The following is a 19,280-nucleotide window of genomic DNA, read 5'->3' on the forward strand; positions in this document are numbered from 1 at the left end:
ATCTAGCCCAAATCTGCTCAAAAGCTTGTCTCTCTATGAGAGAAAGCGGCTTCATTCAATATTCAGTGCAAATCTTGCCAAACTGAAAGATGCTTATGCCTTATGAAATACAATGTTTTTGCAATGCTGTAAGACAGTTTATAATGTGTTAGAAGTTTATGCACAAAAACACATGTTAGGACTTCAATGCTCAAGATTGTCAGTTTACAGGTTTCTGAGACCAGTAATGTTGAAATAGTGCTTCTGTTCAAATGAAGTGAAATCTAGCCCAAATCTGCTCAAAAGCTTGTCTCTCTATGAGAGAAAGCTGCTTCATTCAATATTCAGTGCAAATCTTGCCTAACTGAAAGATGCTTATGCCTTATGAAATACAATGTTTTTGCAATGCTGTAAGACAGTTTTTAATGTGTTAGAAGTTTATGCAAAAAAACACATGTTAGGACTTCAATGCTCAAGATTGTCAGTTTACAGGTTTCTGAGACCAGTTATGTTGAAATAGTGCTTCTGTTCAAATGAAGTGAAATCTAGCCAAAATCTGCTCAAAAGCTTGTCTCTCTATGAGAGAAAGCTGCTTCATTTAATATTCAGCGCAAATCTTGCCAAACTGAAAGATGCTTGTGCCTTATGAAATACAATGTTTTTGCAATGCTGTAAGACAGTTTTTAATGTGTTAGAAGTTATATGCACAGAAACATATGTTAGGACTTCAGTGCTCAAGATTGTCAATTTACAGGTTTCTGAGACCAGTAATGTTGAAATAGTGCTTCTGATTAAATGAAGTGAAATCTAGCCCAAATCTGCTCAAAAGCTTGTCTCTCTATGAGAGAAAGCTGCTTCATTCAATATTCAGTGCAAATCTTGCCAAACTGAAAGATGCTTATGCCTTATGAAATACAATGTTTTTGCAATGCTGTAAGACAGTTTTTAATGTGTTAGAAGTTATATGCACAAAAACTTATGTTAGGACTTCAATGCTCAAGATTGTCAGTTTACAGGTTTCTGAGACCAGTTATGTTGAAATAGTGCTTCTGTTCAAATGAAGTGAAATCTAGCCCAAATCTGCTCAAAAGCTTGTCTCTCTATGAGAGAAAGCTGCTTCATTCAATATTCAGTGCAAATCTTGCCAAACTGAAAGATGCTTATGCCTTATGAAATACAATGTTTTTGCAATGCTGTAAGACAGTTTTTAATGTGTTAGAAGTTATATGCACAAAAACATATGATAGGACTTCAATGCTCAAGATTGTCAGTTTACAGGTTTCTGAGACCAGTAATGTTGAAATAGTGCTTCTGTTCAAATGAAGTGAAATCTAGCCCAAATCTGCTCAAAAGCTTGTCTCTCTATGAGAGAAAGCGGCTTCATTCAATATTCAGTGCAAATCTTGCCAAACTGAAAGATGCTTATGCCTTATGAAATACAATGTTTTTGCAATGCTGTAAGACAGTTTTTAATGTGTTAGAAGTTATATGCACAAAAACACATGTTAGGACTTCAAATGCTCAAAATTGTCATTTTACAAGTTTCTGAGACGAGTAATGTTGAAATAGTGCTTCTGTTCAAATGAAGTGAAATCTAGCCCAAATCTGCTCAAAAGCTTGTCTCTCTATGAGAGAAAGCTGCTTCATTCAATATTCAGTGCAAATCTTGCCAAACTGAAAGATGCTTATGCCTTATGAAATACAATGTTTTTGCAATTCTGTAAGACAGTTTTTAATGTGTTAGAAGTTATATGCACAAAAACTTATGTTACGACTTCAATGCTCAAGATTGTCAATTTACAGGTTTCTGAGACCAGTAATGTTGAAATAGTGCTTCTGATTAAATGAAGTGAAATCTAGCCCAAATCTGCTCAAAAGCTTGTCTCTCTATGAGAGAAAGCTGCTTCATTCAATATTCAGTGCAAATCTTGCCAAACTGAAAGATGCTTTTGCCTTATGAAATACAATGTTTTTGCAATGCTGTAAGACAGTTTTTAATGTGTTAGAAGTTATATGCACAAAAACATATATTAGGACTTCAATGCTCAAGATTGTCAATTTACAGGTTTCTGAGACCAGTAATGTTGAAATAGTGCTTCTGTTCAAATGAAGTGAAATCTAGCCCAAATCTGCTCAAAAGCTTGTCTCTCTATGAGAGAAAGCTGCTTCATTCAATATTCAGTGCAATACTTGCCAAACTGAAAGATGCTTATGCCTTATGAAATACAATGTTTTTGCAATGCTGTAAGACAGTTTTAAATGTGTTAGAAATTCTATGCACAAAACCTTATGTTAGGACTTCAATGCTTAAGATTGTCAGTTTACAGGTTTCTGAGACCAGTAATGTTGAAATAGTGCTTCTGTTCAAATGAAGTGAAAGCTAGCCCAAATCTGCTCAAAAGCTTGTCTCTCTGTGAGATAGAGCTGCTTCATTCAATGTTCAGTGCAAATCTTGCCAAACTGAAAGATGCTTATGCCTTATGAAATACAATGTTTTTGCAATGCTGTAAGACAGTTTTTAATGTGTTAGAAGTTATATGCACAAAAACACATGTTAGGACTTCAATGCTCAAAACTGTCATTTTACAGGTTTCTGAGACCAGTAATGTTGAAATAGTGCTTCTGTTCAAATGAAGTGAAATCTAGCCCAAATCTGCTCAAAAGCTTGTCTCTCTGTGAGATAGAGCTGCTTCATTCAATGTTCAGTGCAAATCTTGCCAAACTGAAAGATGCTTATGTCTTTTGAAATAAAATGATTTCTGCAATGCAGTGAGACTGTTTTTAATGTGTTAGAAGTTATATGCACAAAAACTTATGTTAGGACTTCAATGCTCAAGATTGTCAGTTTACAGGTTTCTGAGACCAGTTATGTTGAAATAGTGCTTCTGTTCAAATGAAGTGAAATCTAGCCCAAATCTGCTCAAAAGCTTGTCTCTCTATGAGAGAAAGCTGCTTCATTCAATATTCAGTGCAAATCTTGCCAAACTGAAAGATGCTTATGCCTTATGAAATACAATGTTTTTGCAATGCTGTAAGACAGTTTTTAATGTGTTAGAAGTTATATGCACAAAACCTTATGTTAGGACTTCAATGCTCAAGATTGTAAGTTTACAGGTTTCTGAGACCAGTAATGTTGAAATAGTGCTTCTGTTCAAATGAAGTGAAATCTAGCCCAAATCTGCTCAAAAGTTTGTCTCTCTATGAGAGAAAGCTGCTTCATTTAATATTCAGTGCAAATCCTGCCAAACTGAAAGATGCTTATGCCTTATGAAATACAATGTTTTTGCAATGCTGTAAGACAGTTTTTAATGTGTTAGAAGTTATATGCACAAAACCTTATGTTAGGACTTCAATGCTCAAGATTGTAAGTTTACAGGTTTCTGAGACCAGTAATGTTGAAATAGTGCTTCTGTTCAAATGAAGTGAAATCTAGCCCAAATCTGCTCAAAAGCTTGTCTCTCTATGAGAGAAAGCGGCTTCATTCAATATTCAGTGCAAATCTTGCCAAACTGAAAGATGCTTATGCCTTATGAAATACAATGTTTTTGCAATGCTGTAAGACAGTTTATAATGTGTTAGAAGTTTATGCACAAAAACACATGTTAGGACTTCAATGCTCAAGATTGTCAGTTTACAGGTTTCTGAGACCAGTAATGTTGAAATAGTGCTTCTGTTCAAATGAAGTGAAATCTAGCCCAAATCTGCTCAAAAGCTTGTCTCTCTATGAGAGAAAGCTGCTTCATTTAATATTCAGCGCAAATCTTGCCAAACTGAAAGATGCTTGTGCCTTATGAAATACAATGTTTTTGCAATGCTGTAAGACAGTTTTTAATGTGTTAGAAGTTATATGCACAGAAACATATGTTAGGACTTCAGTGCTCAAGATTGTCAATTTACAGGTTTCTGAGACCAGTAATGTTGAAATAGTGCTTCTGATTAAATGAAGTGAAATCTAGCCCAAATCTGCTCAAAAGCTTGTCTCTCTATGAGAGAAAGCTGCTTCATTCAATATTCAGTGCAAATCTTGCCAAACTGAAAGATGCTTATGCCTTATGAAATACAATGTTTTTGCAATGCTGTAAGACAGTTTTTAATGTGTTAGAAGTTATATGCACAAAAACTTATGTTAGGACTTCAATGCTCAAGATTGTCAGTTTACAGGTTTCTGAGACCAGTTATGTTGAAATAGTGCTTCTGTTCAAATGAAGTGAAATCTAGCCCAAATCTGCTCAAAAGCTTGTCTCTCTATGAGAGAAAGCTGCTTCATTCAATATTCAGTGCAAATCTTGCCAAACTGAAAGATGCTTATGCCTTATGAAATACAATGTTTTTGCAATGCTGTAAGACAGTTTTTAATGTGTTAGAAGTTATATGCACAAAAACATATGATAGGACTTCAATGCTCAAGATTGTCAGTTTACAGGTTTCTGAGACCAGTAATGTTGAAATAGTGCTTCTGTTCAAATGAAGTGAAATCTAGCCCAAATCTGCTCAAAAGCTTGTCTCTCTATGAGAGAAAGCGGCTTCATTCAATATTCAGTGCAAATCTTGCCAAACTGAAAGATGCTTATGCCTTATGAAATACAATGTTTTTGCAATGCTGTAAGACAGTTTTTAATGTGTTAGAAGTTATATGCACAAAAACACATGTTAGGACTTCAAATGCTCAAAATTGTCATTTTACAAGTTTCTGAGACGAGTAATGTTGAAATAGTGCTTCTGGTCAAATGAAGTGAAATCTAGCCCAAATCTGCTCAAAAGCTTGTCTCTCTATGAGAGAAAGCTGCTTCATTCAATATTCAGTGCAAATCTTGTCAAACTGAAAGATGCTTGTGCCTTATGAAATACAATGTTTTTGCAATGCTGTAAGACAGTTTTTAATGTGTTAGAAGTTATATGCACAAAAACATATGTTAGGACTTCAATGCTCAAGATTGTCAGTTTACAGGTTTCTGAGACCAGTAATGTTGAAATAGTGCTTCTGTTCAAATGAAGTGAAATCTAGCCCAAATCTGCTCAAAAGCTTGTCTCTCTGTGAGACAGAGCTGCTTCATTAATGTTCAGTGCAAATCTTGCCAAACTGAAAGATGCTTATGCCTTATGAAATACAATGTTTTTGCAATGCTGTAAGACAGTTTTTAATGTGTTACAAGTTTATGCACAAAAACACATGTTAGGACTTCAATGCTCAAGATTGTTAGTTTACAGGTTTCTGAGACCAGTAATGTTGAAATACTGCTTCTGTTCAAATGAAGTGAAATCTAGCCCAAATCTGCTCAAAAGCTTGTCTCTCTGTGAGATAGAGCTGCTTCATTCAATGTTCAGTGCAAATCTTGCCAAACTGAAAGATGTCACCTTTATTTATATAGCGCTTTAAACAAAATACATTGCGTCAAAGCAACTGAACAACATTCATTAGGAAAACAGTGTCAATAATCCAAAGATGATAGTTAAAGGCAGTTCATCATTGGATTCAGTTATGTCATCTCTGTTCAGTTAAATAGTGTCTGTCCATTTATTTGCAATCAAGTCAACGATATCGCTGTAGATGAAGTGTCCCCAACTAAGCAAGCCAGAGGCGAGAGCGGCAAGGAACCGAAACTCCATCGGTGACAGAATGGAGAAAAAAACCTTGGGAGAAACCAGGCTCAGTTGGGGGGCCAGTTCTCCTCTGACCAGACGAAACCAGTAGTTCAATTCCAGGCTGCAGCAAAGTCAGATTGTGCAGAAGAATCATCTGTTTCCTGTGGTCTTGTCCTGGTGCTCCTCTGAGACAAGATGCTTATGACAAGATGAGACAAGATGCTTATGTCTTTTGAAATAAAATGATTTCTGCAATGCAGTGAGACTGTTTTTAATGTGTTAGAAGTTATATGCACAAAAATTATGTTAGGACTTCAATGCTCAAGATTATCAGTTTACAGGTTTCTGAGACAGTAATGTTGAAATAGTGCTTCTGTTCAAATGAAGTGAAATCTAGCCCAAATCTGCTCAAAAGCTTGTCTCTTTTATAAGAGAAAGCTGCTTCGTTCAATATTCAGTGCAAATCTTGCCAAACTGAAAGATGCTTATGCCTTATGAAATACAATGTTTTTGCAATGCTGTAAGACAGTTTTTAATGTGTTTGAAGTTATATGCACAAAAACACATTTTAGGACTTCAATGCTCAAAATTGTCATTTTACAGGTTTCTGAGACGAGTAATGTTGAAATAGTGCTTCTGTTCAAATGAAGTGAAATCTAGCCCAAATCTGCTCAAAAGCTTGTCTCTCTATGAGATAGAGCTGCTTCATTCAATGTTCAGTGCAAATCTTGCCAAACTGAAAGATGCTTATGTCTTTTGAAATAAAATGATTTCTGCAATGCAGTGAGACTGTTTTTAATGTGTTAGAAGTTATATGCACAAAAATTATGTTAGGACTTCAATGCTCAAGATTATCAGTTTACAGGTTTCTGAGACCAGTAATGTTGAAATAGTGCTTCTGTTCAAATGAAGTGAAATCTAGCCCAAATCTGCTCAAAAGCTTGTCTCTCTATGAGAGAAAGCTGCTTCATTCAATATTCAGTGCAAATCTTGCCAAACTGAAAGATGCTTATGCCTTATGAAATACAATGTTTTTGCAATGCTGTAAGACAGTTTTTAATGTGTTAGAAGTTTATGCAAAAAAACACATGTTAGGACTTCAATGCTCAAGATTGTCAGTTTACAGGTTTCTGAGACCAGTTATGTTGAAATAGTGCTTCTGTTCAAATGAAGTGAAATCTAGCCAAAATCTGCTCAAAAGCTTGTCTCTCTATGAGAGAAAGCTGCTTCATTCAATATTCAGCGCAAATCTTGCCAAACTGAAAGATGCTTGTGCCTTATGAAATACAATGTTTTTGCAATGCTGTAAGACAGTTTTTAATGTGTTAGAAGTTATATGCACAAAAACATATGTTAGGACTTCAGTGCTCAAGATTGTCAGTTTACAGGTTTCTGAGACCAGTTATGTTGAAATAGTGCTTCTGTTCAAATGAAGTGAAATCTAGCCCAAATCTGCTCAAAAGCTTGTCTCTCTATGAGAGAAAGCTGCTTCATTCAATATTCAGTGCAAATCTTGCCAAACTGAAAGATGCTTATGCCTTATGAAATACAATGTTTTTGCAATGCTGTAAGACAGTTTTTAATGTGTTAGAAGTTATATGCACAAAAACATATGATAGGACTTCAATGCTCAAGATTGTCAGTTTACAGGTTTCTGAGACCAGTAATGTTGAAATAGTGCTTCTGTTCAAATGAAGTGAAATCTAGCCCAAATCTGCTCAAAAGCTTGTCTCTCTATGAGAGAAAGCGGCTTCATTCAATATTCAGTGCAAATCTTGCCAAACTGAAAGATGCTTATGCCTTATGAAATACAATGTTTTTGCAATGCTGTAAGACAGTTTTTAATGTGTTAGAAGTTATATGCACAAAAACACATGTTAGGACTTCAAATGCTCAAAATTGTCATTTTACAAGTTTCTGAGACGAGTAATGTTGAAATAGTGCTTCTGTTCAAATGAAGTGAAATCTAGCCCAAATCTGCTCAAAAGCTTGTCTCTTTATAAGAGAAAGCTGCTTCATTTAATATTCAGTGCAAATCTTGCCAAACTGAAAGATGCTTATGCCTTATGAAATACAATGTTTTTGCAATGCTGTAAGACAGTTTATAATGTGTTAGAAGTTATATGCACAAAACCTTATGTTAGGACTTCAATGCTCAAGATTGTCAGTTTACAGGTTTCTGAGACCAGTAATGTTGAAATAGTGCTCCTGTTCAAATGAAGTGAAATCTAGCCCAAATCTGCTCAAAAGCTTGTCTTTCTGTGAGATAGAGCTGCTTCATTCAATGTTCAGTGCAAATCTTGCCAAACTGAAAGATGCTTATGTTTTTTGAAATAAAATGATTTCTGTAATGCAGTGAGACAGTTTTTAAATTGTTAGAAGATATATGCACAAAAACTTATGTTAGGACTTCAATGCTCAAGATTGTCAGTTTACAGGTTTCTGAGACCAGTAATGTTGAAATAGTGCTTCTGTTCAAATGAAGTGAAATCTAGCCCAAATCTGCTCAAAAGCTTGTCTCTCTATGAGAGAAAGCTGCTTCATTCAATATTCAGTGCAAATCTTGCCAAACTGAAAGATGCTTATGTCTTTTGAAATAAAATGATTTCTGCAATGCAGTGAGACTGTTTTTAAATTGTTAGAAGTTATATGCACAAAAATTATGTTAGGACTTCAATGCTCAAGATTATCAGTTTACAGGTTTCTGAGACAGTAATGTTGAAATAGTGCTTCTTTTCAAATGAAGTGAAATCTAGCCCAAATCTGCTCAAAAGCTTGTCTCTTTTATAAGAGAAAGCTGCTTCATTCAATATTCAGTGCAAATCTTGCCAAACTGAAAGATGCTTATGCCTTATGAAATACAATGTTTTTGCAATGCTGTAAGACAGTTTTTAATGTGTTAGAAGTTATATGCAAAAAAACACATGTTAGGACTTCAATGCTCAAAATTGTCATTTTACAGGTTTCTGAGACGAGTAATGTTGAAATAGTGCTTCTGTTCAAATGAAGTGAAATCTAGCCCAAATCTGCTCAAAAGCTTGTCTCTCTATGAGAGAAAGCTGCTTCATTCAATATTCAGTGCAAATCTTGCCAAACTGAAAGATGCTTATGCCTTATGAAATACAATGTTTTTGCAATTCTGTAAGACAGTTTTTAATGTGTTAGAAGTTATATGCACAAAAACTTATGTTACGACTTCAATGCTCAAGATTGTCAATTTACAGGTTTCTGAGACCAGTAATGTTGAAATAGTGCTTCTGATTAAATGAAGTGAAATCTAGCCCAAATCTGCTCAAAAGCTTGTCTCTCTATGAGAGAAAGCTGCTTCATTCAATATTCAGTGCAAATCTTGCCAAACTGAAAGATGCTTTTGCCTTATGAAATACAATGTTTTTGCAATGCTGTAAGACAGTTTTTAATGTGTTAGAAGTTATATGCACAAAAACATATATTAGGACTTCAATGCTCAAGATTGTCAATTTACAGGTTTCTGAGACCAGTAATGTTGAAATAGTGCTTCTGTTCAAATGAAGTGAAATCTAGCCCAAATCTGCTCAAAAGCTTGTCTCTCTATGAGAGAAAGCTTCTTCATTCAATATTCAGTGCAATACTTGCCAAACTGAAAGATGCTTATGCCTTATGAAATACAATGTTTTTGCAATGCTGTAAGACAGTTTTAAATGTGTTAGAAATTATATGCACAAAACCTTATGTTAGGACTTCAATGCTTAAGATTGTCAGTTTACAGGTTTCTGAGACCAGTAATGTTGAAATAGTGCTTCTGTTCAAATGAAGTGAAAGCTAGCCCAAATCTGCTCAAAAGCTTGTCTCTCTGTGAGATAGAGCTGCTTCATTCAATGTTCAGTGCAAATCTTGCCAAACTGAAAGATGCTTATGCCTTATGAAATACAATGTTTTTGCAATGCTGTAAGACAGTTTTTAATGTGTTAGAAGTTATATGCACAAAAACACATGTTAGGACTTCAATGCTCAAAATTGTCATTTTACAGGTTTCTGAGACCAGTAATGTTGAAATAGTGCTTCTGTTCAAATGAAGTGAAATCTAGCCCAAATCTGCTCAAAAGCTTGTCTCTCTGTGAGATAGAGCTGCTTCATTCAATGTTCAGTGCAAATCTTGCCAAACTGAAAGATGCTTATGTCTTTTGAAATAAAATGATTTCTGCAATGCAGTGAGACTGTTTTTAATGTGTTAGAAGTTATATGCACAAAAACTTATGTTAGGACTTCAATGCTCAAGATTGTCAGTTTACAGGTTTCTGAGACCAGTTATGTTGAAATAGTGCTTCTGTTCAAATGAAGTGAAATCTAGCCCAAATCTGCTCAAAAGCTTGTCTCTCTATGAGAGAAAGCTGCTTCATTCAATATTCAGTGCAAATCTTGCCAAACTGAAAGATGCTTATGCCTTATGAAATACAATGTTTTTGCAATGCTGTAAGACAGTTTTTAATGTGTTAGAAGTTATATGCACAAAACCTTATGTTAGGACTTCAATGCTCAAGATTGTAAGTTTACAGGTTTCTGAGACCAGTAATGTTGAAATAGTGCTTCTGTTCAAATGAAGTGAAATCTAGCCCAAATCTGCTCAAAAGTTTGTCTCTCTATGAGAGAAAGCTGCTTCATTTAATATTCAGTGCAAATCCTGCCAAACTGAAAGATGCTTATGCCTTATGAAATACAATGTTTTTGCAATGCTGTAAGACAGTTTTTAATGTGTTAGAAGTTATATGCACAAAACCTTATGTTAGGACTTCAATGCTCAAGATTGTAAGTTTACAGGTTTCTGAGACCAGTAATGTTGAAATAGTGCTTCTGTTCAAATGAAGTGAAATCTAGCCCAAATCTGCTCAAAAGCTTGTCTCTCTATGAGAGAAAGCGGCTTCATTCAATATTCAGTGCAAATCTTGCCAAACTGAAAGATGCTTATGCCTTATGAAATACAATGTTTTTGCAATGCTGTAAGACAGTTTATAATGTGTTAGAAGTTTATGCACAAAAACACATGTTAGGACTTCAATGCTCAAGATTGTCAGTTTACAGGTTTCTGAGACCAGTAATGTTGAAATAGTGCTTCTGTTCAAATGAAGTGAAATCTAGCCCAAATCTGCTCAAAAGCTTGTCTCTCTATGAGAGAAAGCTGCTTCATTCAATATTCAGTGCAAATCTTGCCTAACTGAAAGATGCTTATGCCTTATGAAATACAATGTTTTTGCAATGCTGTAAGACAGTTTTTAATGTGTTAGAAGTTTATGCAAAAAAACACATGTTAGGACTTCAATGCTCAAGATTGTCAGTTTACAGGTTTCTGAGACCAGTTATGTTGAAATAGTGCTTCTGTTCAAATGAAGTGAAATCTAGCCAAAATCTGCTCAAAAGCTTGTCTCTCTATGAGAGAAAGCTGCTTCATTTAATATTCAGCGCAAATCTTGCCAAACTGAAAGATGCTTGTGCCTTATGAAATACAATGTTTTTGCAATGCTGTAAGACAGTTTTTTATGTGTTAGAAGTTATATGCACAAAAACATATGTTAGGACTTCAGTGCTCAAGATTGTCAATTTACAGGTTTCTGAGACCAGTAATGTTGAAATAGTGCTTCTGATTAAATGAAGTGAAATCTAGCCCAAATCTGCTCAAAAGCTTGTCTCTCTATGAGAGAAAGCTGCTTCATTCAATATTCAGTGCAAATCTTGCCAAACTGAAAGATGCTTATGCCTTATGAAATACAATGTTTTTGCAATGCTGTAAGACAGTTTTTAATGTGTTAGAAGTTATATGCACAAAAACTTATGTTAGGACTTCAATGCTCAAGATTGTCAGTTTACAGGTTTCTGAGACCAGTTATGTTGAAATAGTGCTTCTGTTCAAATGAAGTGAAATCTAGCCCAAATCTGCTCAAAAGCTTGTCTCTCTATGAGAGAAAGCTGCTTCATTCAATATTCAGTGCAAATCTTGCCAAACTGAAAGATGCTTATGCCTTATGAAATACAATGTTTTTGCAATGCTGTAAGACAGTTTTTAATGTGTTAGAAGTTATATGCACAAAAACATATGATAGGACTTCAATGCTCAAGATTGTCAGTTTACAGGTTTCTGAGACCAGTAATGTTGAAATAGTGCTTCTGTTCAAATGAAGTGAAATCTAGCCCAAATCTGCTCAAAAGCTTGTCTCTCTATGAGAGAAAGCGGCTTCATTCAATATTCAGTGCAAATCTTGCCAAACTGAAAGATGCTTATGCCTTATGAAATACAATGTTTTTGCAATGCTGTAAGACAGTTTTTAATGTGTTAGAAGTTATATGCACAAAAACACATGTTAGGACTTCAAATGCTCAAAATTGTCATTTTACAAGTTTCTGAGACGAGTAATGTTGAAATAGTGCTTCTGGTCAAATGAAGTGAAATCTAGCCCAAATCTGCTCAAAAGCTTGTCTCTCTATGAGAGAAAGCTGCTTCATTCAATATTCAGTGCAAATCTTGTCAAACTGAAAGATGCTTGTGCCTTATGAAATACAATGTTTTTGCAATGCTGTAAGACAGTTTTTAATGTGTTAGAAGTTATATGCACAAAAACATATGTTAGGACTTCAATGCTCAAGATTGTCAGTTTACAGGTTTCTGAGACCAGTAATGTTGAAATAGTGCTTCTGTTCAAATGAAGTGAAATCTAGCCCAAATCTGCTCAAAAGCTTGTCTCTCTGTGAGATAGAGCTGCTTCATTAATGTTCAGTGCAAATCTTGCCAAACTGAAAGATGCTTATGCCTTATGAAATACAATGTTTTTGCAATGCTGTAAGACAGTTTTTAATGTGTTACAAGTTTATGCACAAAAACACATGTTAGGACTTCAATGCTCAAGATTGTTAGTTTACAGGTTTCTGAGACCAGTAATGTTGAAATACTGCTTCTGTTCAAATGAAGTGAAATCTAGCCCAAATCTGCTCAAAAGCTTGTCTCTCTGTGAGATAGAGCTGCTTCATTCAATGTTCAGTGCAAATCTTGCCAAACTGAAAGATGCTTATGTCTTTTGAAATAAAATGATTTCTGCAATGCAGTGAGACTGTTTTTAATGTGTTAGAAGTTATATGCACAAAAATTATGTTAGGACTTCAATGCTCAAGATTATCAGTTTACAGGTTTCTGAGACAGTAATGTTGAAATAGTGCTTCTGTTCAAATGAAGTGAAATCTAGCCCAAATCTGCTCAAAAGCTTGTCTCTTTTATAAGAGAAAGCTGCTTCGTTCAATATTCAGTGCAAATCTTGCCAAACTGAAAGATGCTTATGCCTTATGAAATACAATGTTTTTGCAATGCTGTAAGACAGTTTTTAATGTGTTTGAAGTTATATGCACAAAAACACATTTTAGGACTTCAATGCTCAAAATTGTCATTTTACAGGTTTCTGAGACGAGTAATGTTGAAATAGTGCTTCTGTTCAAATGAAGTGAAATCTAGCCCAAATCTGCTCAAAAGCTTGTCTCTCTATGAGATAGAGCTGCTTCATTCAATGTTCAGTGCAAATCTTGCCAAACTGAAAGATGCTTATGTCTTTTGAAATAAAATGATTTCTGCAATGCAGTGAGACTGTTTTTAATGTGTTAGAAGTTATATGCACAAAAATTATGTTAGGACTTCAATGCTCAAGATTATCAGTTTACAGGTTTCTAAGACAGTAATGTTGAAATAGTGCTTCTGTTCAAATGAAGTGAAATCTAGCCCAAATCTGCTCAAAAGCTTGTCTCTTTTATAAGAGAAAGCTGCTTCGTTCAATATTCAGTGCAAATCTTGCCAAACTGAAAGATGCTTATGCCTTATGAAATACAATGTTTTTGCAATGCTGTAAGACAGTTTTTAATGTGTTTGAAGTTATATGCACAAAAACACATTTTAGGACTTCAATGCTCAAAATTGTCATTTTACAGGTTTCTGAGACGAGTAATGTTGAAATAGTGCTTCTGTTCAAATGAAGTGAAATCTAGCCCAAATCTGCTCAAAAGCTTGTCTCTCTATGAGAGAAAGCTGCTTCATTCAATATTTAGTGCAAATCTTGCCAAACTGAAAGATGCTTATGTCTTATAAAATAAAATGATTTCTGCAATGAAGTGAGACAGTTTTTAATGTGTTAGAAGTTATCTGCACAAAAACTTATGTTACGACTTCAATGCTCAAGATTGTCAGTTTACAGGTTTCTGAGACCAGTTATGTTGAAATAGTGCTTCTGTTCAAATGAAGTGAAATCTAGCCCAAATCTGCTCAAAAGCTTGTCTCTCTATGAGAGAAAGCTGCTTCATTCAATATTCAGTGCAAATCTTGCCAAACTGAAAGATGCTTATGCCTTATGAAATACAATGTTTTTGCAATGCTGTAAGACAGTTTTTAATGTGTTTGAAGTTATATGCACAAAAACACATTTTAGGACTTCAATGCTCAAAATTGTCATTTTACAGGTTTCTGAGACGAGTAATGTTGAAATAGTGCTTCTGTTCAAATGAAGTGAAATCTAGCCCAAATCTGCTCAAAAGCTTGTCTCTCTATGAGAGAAAGCTGCTTCATTCAATATTCAGTGCAAATCTTGCCAAACTGAAAGATGCTTATGTCTTATAAAATAAAATGATTTCTGCAATGAAGTGAGACAGTTTTTAATGTGTTAGAAGTTATCTGCACAAAAACTTATGTTACGACTTCAATGCTCAAGATTGTCAGTTTACAGGTTTCTGAGACCAGTTATGTTGAAATAGTGCTTCTGTTCAAATGAAGTGAAATCTAGCCCAAATCTGCTCAAAAGCTTGTCTCTCTATGAGAGAAAGCTGCTTCATTCAATATTCAGTGCAAATCTTGCCAAACTGAAAGATGCTTATGCCTTATGAAATACAATGTTTTTGCAATGCTGTAAGACAGTTTTTAATGTGTTTGAAGTTATATGCACAAAAACACATTTTAGGACTTCAATGCTCAAAATTGTCATTTTACAGGTTTCTGAGACGAGTAATGTTGAAATAGTGCTTCTGTTCAAATGAAGTGAAATCTAGCCCAAATCTGCTCAAAAGCTTGTCTCTCTATGAGAGAAAGCTGCTTCATTCAATATTCAGTGCAAATCTTGCCAAACTGAAAGATGCTTATGTCTTATAAAATAAAATGATTTCTGCAATGAAGTGAGACAGTTTTTAATGTGTTAGAAGTTATCTGCACAAAAACTTATGTTACGACTTCAATGCTCAAGATTGTCAGTTTACAGGTTTCTGAGACCAGTTATGTTGAAATAGTGCTTCTGTTCAAATGAAGTGAAATCTAGCCCAAATCTGCTCAAAAGCTTGTCTCTCTATGAGAGAAAGCTGCTTCATTCAATATTCAGTGCAAATCTTGCCAAACTGAAAGATGCTTATGCCTTATGAAATACAATGTTTTTGCAATGCTGTAAGACCGTTTTTAATGTGTTTGAAGTTATATGCACAAAAACACATTTTAGGACTTCAATGCTCAAAATTGTCATTTTACAGGTTTCTGAGACGAGTAATGTTGAAATAGTGCTTCTGTTCAAATGAAGTGAAATCTAGCCCAAATCTGCTCAAAAGCTTGTCTCTCTATGAGAGAAAGCTGCTTCATTCAATATTCAGTGCAAATCTTGCCAAACTGAAAGATGCTTATGTCTTATAAAATAAAATGATTTCTGCAATGAAGTGAGACAGTTTTTAATGTGTTAGAAGTTATCTGCACAAAAACTTATGTTACGACTTCAATGCTCAAGATTGTCAGTTTACAGGTTTCTGAGACCAGTTATGTTGAAATAGTGCTTCTGTTCAAATGAAGTGAAATCTAGCCCAAATCTGCTCAAAAGCTTGTCTCTCTATGAGAGAAAGCTGCTTCATTCAATATTCAGTGCAAATCTTGCCAAACTGAAAGATGCTTATGCCTTATGAAATACAATGTTTTTGCAATGCTGTAAGACAGTTTTTAATGTGTTAGAAGTTATATGCAAAAAAACACATGTTAGGACTTCAATGCTCAAAATTGTCATTTTACAGGTTTCTGAGACGAGTAATGTTGAAATAGTGCTTCTGTTCAAATGAAGTGAAATCTAGCCCAAATCTGCTCAAAAGCTTGTCTCTCTATGAGAGAAAGCTGCTTCATTCAATATTCAGTGCAAATCTTGCCAAACTGAAAGATGCTTATGTCTTATAAAATAAAATGATTTCTGCAATGCAGTGAGACAGTTTTTAATGTGTTAGAAGTTATCTGCACAAAAACTTATGTTACGACTTCAATGCTCAAGATTGTCAGTTTACAGGTTTCTGAGACCAGTTATGTTGAAATAGTGCTTCTGTTCAAATGAAGTGAAATCTGGTCCAAATCTGCTCAAAAGCTTGTCTCTCTATGAGAGAAAGCTGCTTCATTCAATATTCAGTGCAAATCTTGCCAAACTGAAAGATGCTTATGCCTTATGAAATACAATGTTTTTGCAATGCTGTAAGACAGTTTTTAATGTGTTAGAAGTTATATGCACAAAAACATATGATAGGACTTCAATGCTCAAGATTGTAAGTTTACAGGTTTCTGAGACCAGTAATGTTGAAATAGTGCTTCTGTTCAAATGAAGTGAAATCTAGCCCAAATCTGCTCAAAAGTTTGTCTCTCTATGAGAGAAAGCTGCTTCATTTAATATTCAGTGCAAATCCTGCCAAACTGAAAGATGCTTATGCCTTATGAAATACAATGTTTTTGCAATGCTGTAAGACAGTTTTTAATGTGTTAGAAGTTATATGCACAAAACCTTATGTTAGGACTTCAATGCTCAAGATTGTAAGTTTACAGGTTTCTGAGACCAGTAATGTTGAAATAGTGCTTCTGTTCAAATGAAGTGAAATCTAGCCCAAATCTGCTCAAAAGCTTGTCTCTCTATGAGAGAAAGCGGCTTCATTCAATATTCAGTGCAAATCTTGCCAAACTGAAAGATGCTTATGCCTTATGAAATACAATGTTTTTGCAATGCTGTAAGACAGTTTATAATGTGTTAGAAGTTTATGCACAAAAACACATGTTAGGACTTCAATGCTCAAGATTGTCAGTTTACAGGTTTCTGAGACCAGTAATGTTGAAATAGTGCTTCTGTTCAAATGAAGTGAAATCTAGCCCAAATCTGCTCAAAAGCTTGTCTCTCTATGAGAGAAAGCTGCTTCATTCAATATTCAGTGCAAATCTTGCCAAACTGAAAGATGCTTATGCCTTATGAAATACAATGTTTTTGCAATGCTGTAAGACAGTTTTTAATGTGTTAGAAGTTTATGCAAAAAAACACATGTTAGGACTTCAATGCTCAAGATTGTCAGTTTACAGGTTTCTGAGACCAGTTATGTTGAAATAGTGCTTCTGTTCAAATGAAGTGAAATCTAGCCAAAATCTGCTCAAAAGCTTGTCTCTCTATGAGAGAAAGCTGCTTCATTCAATATTCAGCGCAAATCTTGCCAAACTGAAAGATGCTTGTGCCTTATGAAATACAATGTTTTTGCAATGCTGTAAGACAGTTTTTAATGTGTTAGAAGTTATATGCACAAAAACATATGTTAGGACTTCAGTGCTCAAGATTGTCAGTTTACAGGTTTCTGAGACCAGTTATGTTGAAATAGTGCTTCTGTTCAAATGAAGTGAAATCTAGCCCAAATCTGCTCAAAAGCTTGTCTCTCTATGAGAGAAAGCTGCTTCATTCAATATTCAGTGCAAATCTTGCCAAACTGAAAGATGCTTATGTTTTTTGAAATAAAATGATTTCTGTAATGCAGTGAGACAGTTTTTAAAGTGTTAGAAGATATATGCACAAAAACTTATGTTAGGACTTCAATGCTCAAGATTGTCAGTTTACAGGTTTCTGAGACCAGTAATGTTGAAATAGTGCTTCTGTTCAAATGAAGTGAAATCTAGCCCAAATCTGCTCAAAAGCTTGTCTCTCTATGAGAGAAAGCTGCTTCATTCAATATTCAGTGCAAATCTTGCCAAACTGAAAGATGCTTATGTCTTATAAAATAAAATGATTTCTGCAATGAAGTGAGACAGTTTTTAATGTGTTAGAAGTTATCTGCACAAAAACTTATGTTACGACTTCAATGCTCAAGATTGTCAGTTTACAGGTTTCTGAGACCAGTTATGTTGAAATAGTGCTTCTGATCAAATGAAGTGAAATCTAGCCCAAATCTGCTCAAAAGCTTGTCTCTCTATGAGAGAAAGCTGCTTCATTCAATATTCAGTGCAAATCTTGCCAAACTGAAAGATGCTTATGCCTTATGAAATACAATGTTTTTGCAATGCTGTAAGACAGTTTTTAATGTGCTAGAAGTTATATGCAAAAAAACACATGTTAGGACTTCAATGCTCACAATTGTCATTTTACAGGTTTCTGAGACGAGTAATGTTGAAATAGTGCTTCTGTTCAAATGAAGGGAGATCTAGCCCAAATCTGCTCAAAAGCTTGTCTCTCTATGAGAGAAAGCTGCTTCATTCAATATTCAGTGCAAATCTTGCCAAACTGAAAGATGCTTATGTCTTTTGAAATAAAATGATTTCTGCAATGCAGTGAGACTGTTTTTAAATTGTTAGAAGTTATATGCACAAAAATTATGTTAGGACTTCAATGCTCAAGATTATCAGTTTACAGGTTTCTGAGACAGTAATGTTGAAATAGTGCTTCTTTTCAAATGAAGTGAAATCTAGCCCAAATCTGCTCAAAAGCTTGTCTCTTTTATAAGAGAAAGCTGCTTCGTTCAATATTCAGTGCAAATCTTGCCAAACTGAAAGATGCTTATGCCTTATGAAATACAATGTTTTTGCAATGCTGTAAGACAGTTTTTAATGTGTTAGAAGTTATATGCACAAAAACACATTTTAGGACTTCAATGCTCAAAATTGTCATTTTACAGGTTTCTGAGACGAGTAATTTTGAAATAGTGCTTCTGTTCAAATGAAGTGAAATCTAGCCCAAATCTGCTCAAAAGCTTGTCTCTCTATGAGAGAAAGCTGCTTCATTCAATATTCAGTGCAAATCTTGCCAAACTGAAAGATGCTTATGTCTTATAAAATAAAATGATTTCTGCAATGAAGTGAGACAGTTTTTAATGTGTTAGAAGTTATCTGCACAAAAACTTATGTTACGACTTCAATGCTCAAGATTGTCAGTTTACAGGTTTCTGAGACCAGTTATGTTGAAATAGTGCTTCTGATCAAATGAAGTGAAATCTAGCCCAAATCTGCTCAAAAGCTTGTCTCTCTATGAGAGAAAGCTGCTTCATTCAATATTCAGTGCAAATCTTGCCAAACTGAAAGATGCTTATGCCTTATGAAATACAATGTTTTTGCAATGCTGTAAGACAGTTTTTAATGTGTTAGAAGTTATATGCAAAAAAACACATGTTAGGACTTCAATGCTCAAAATTGTCATTTTACAGGTTTCTGAGACGAGTAATGTTGAAATAGTGCTTCTGTTCAAATGAAGTGAAATCTAGCCCAAATCTGCTCAAAAGCTTGTCTCTCTATGAGAGAAAGCTGCTTCATTCAATATTCAGTGCAAATCTTGCCAAACTGAAAGATGCTTATGCCTTATGAAATACAATGTTTTTGCAATTCTGTAAGACAGTTTTTAATGTGTTAGAAGTTATCTGCACAAAAACTTATGTTACGACTTCAATGCTCAAGATTGTCAATTTACAGGTTTCTGAGA

This window comes from Carassius carassius, chromosome 32 (genome assembly GCF_963082965.1).
Source record: "Carassius carassius chromosome 32, fCarCar2.1, whole genome shotgun sequence".
Classification (NCBI taxonomy): domain Eukaryota; kingdom Metazoa; phylum Chordata; class Actinopteri; order Cypriniformes; family Cyprinidae; genus Carassius; species Carassius carassius.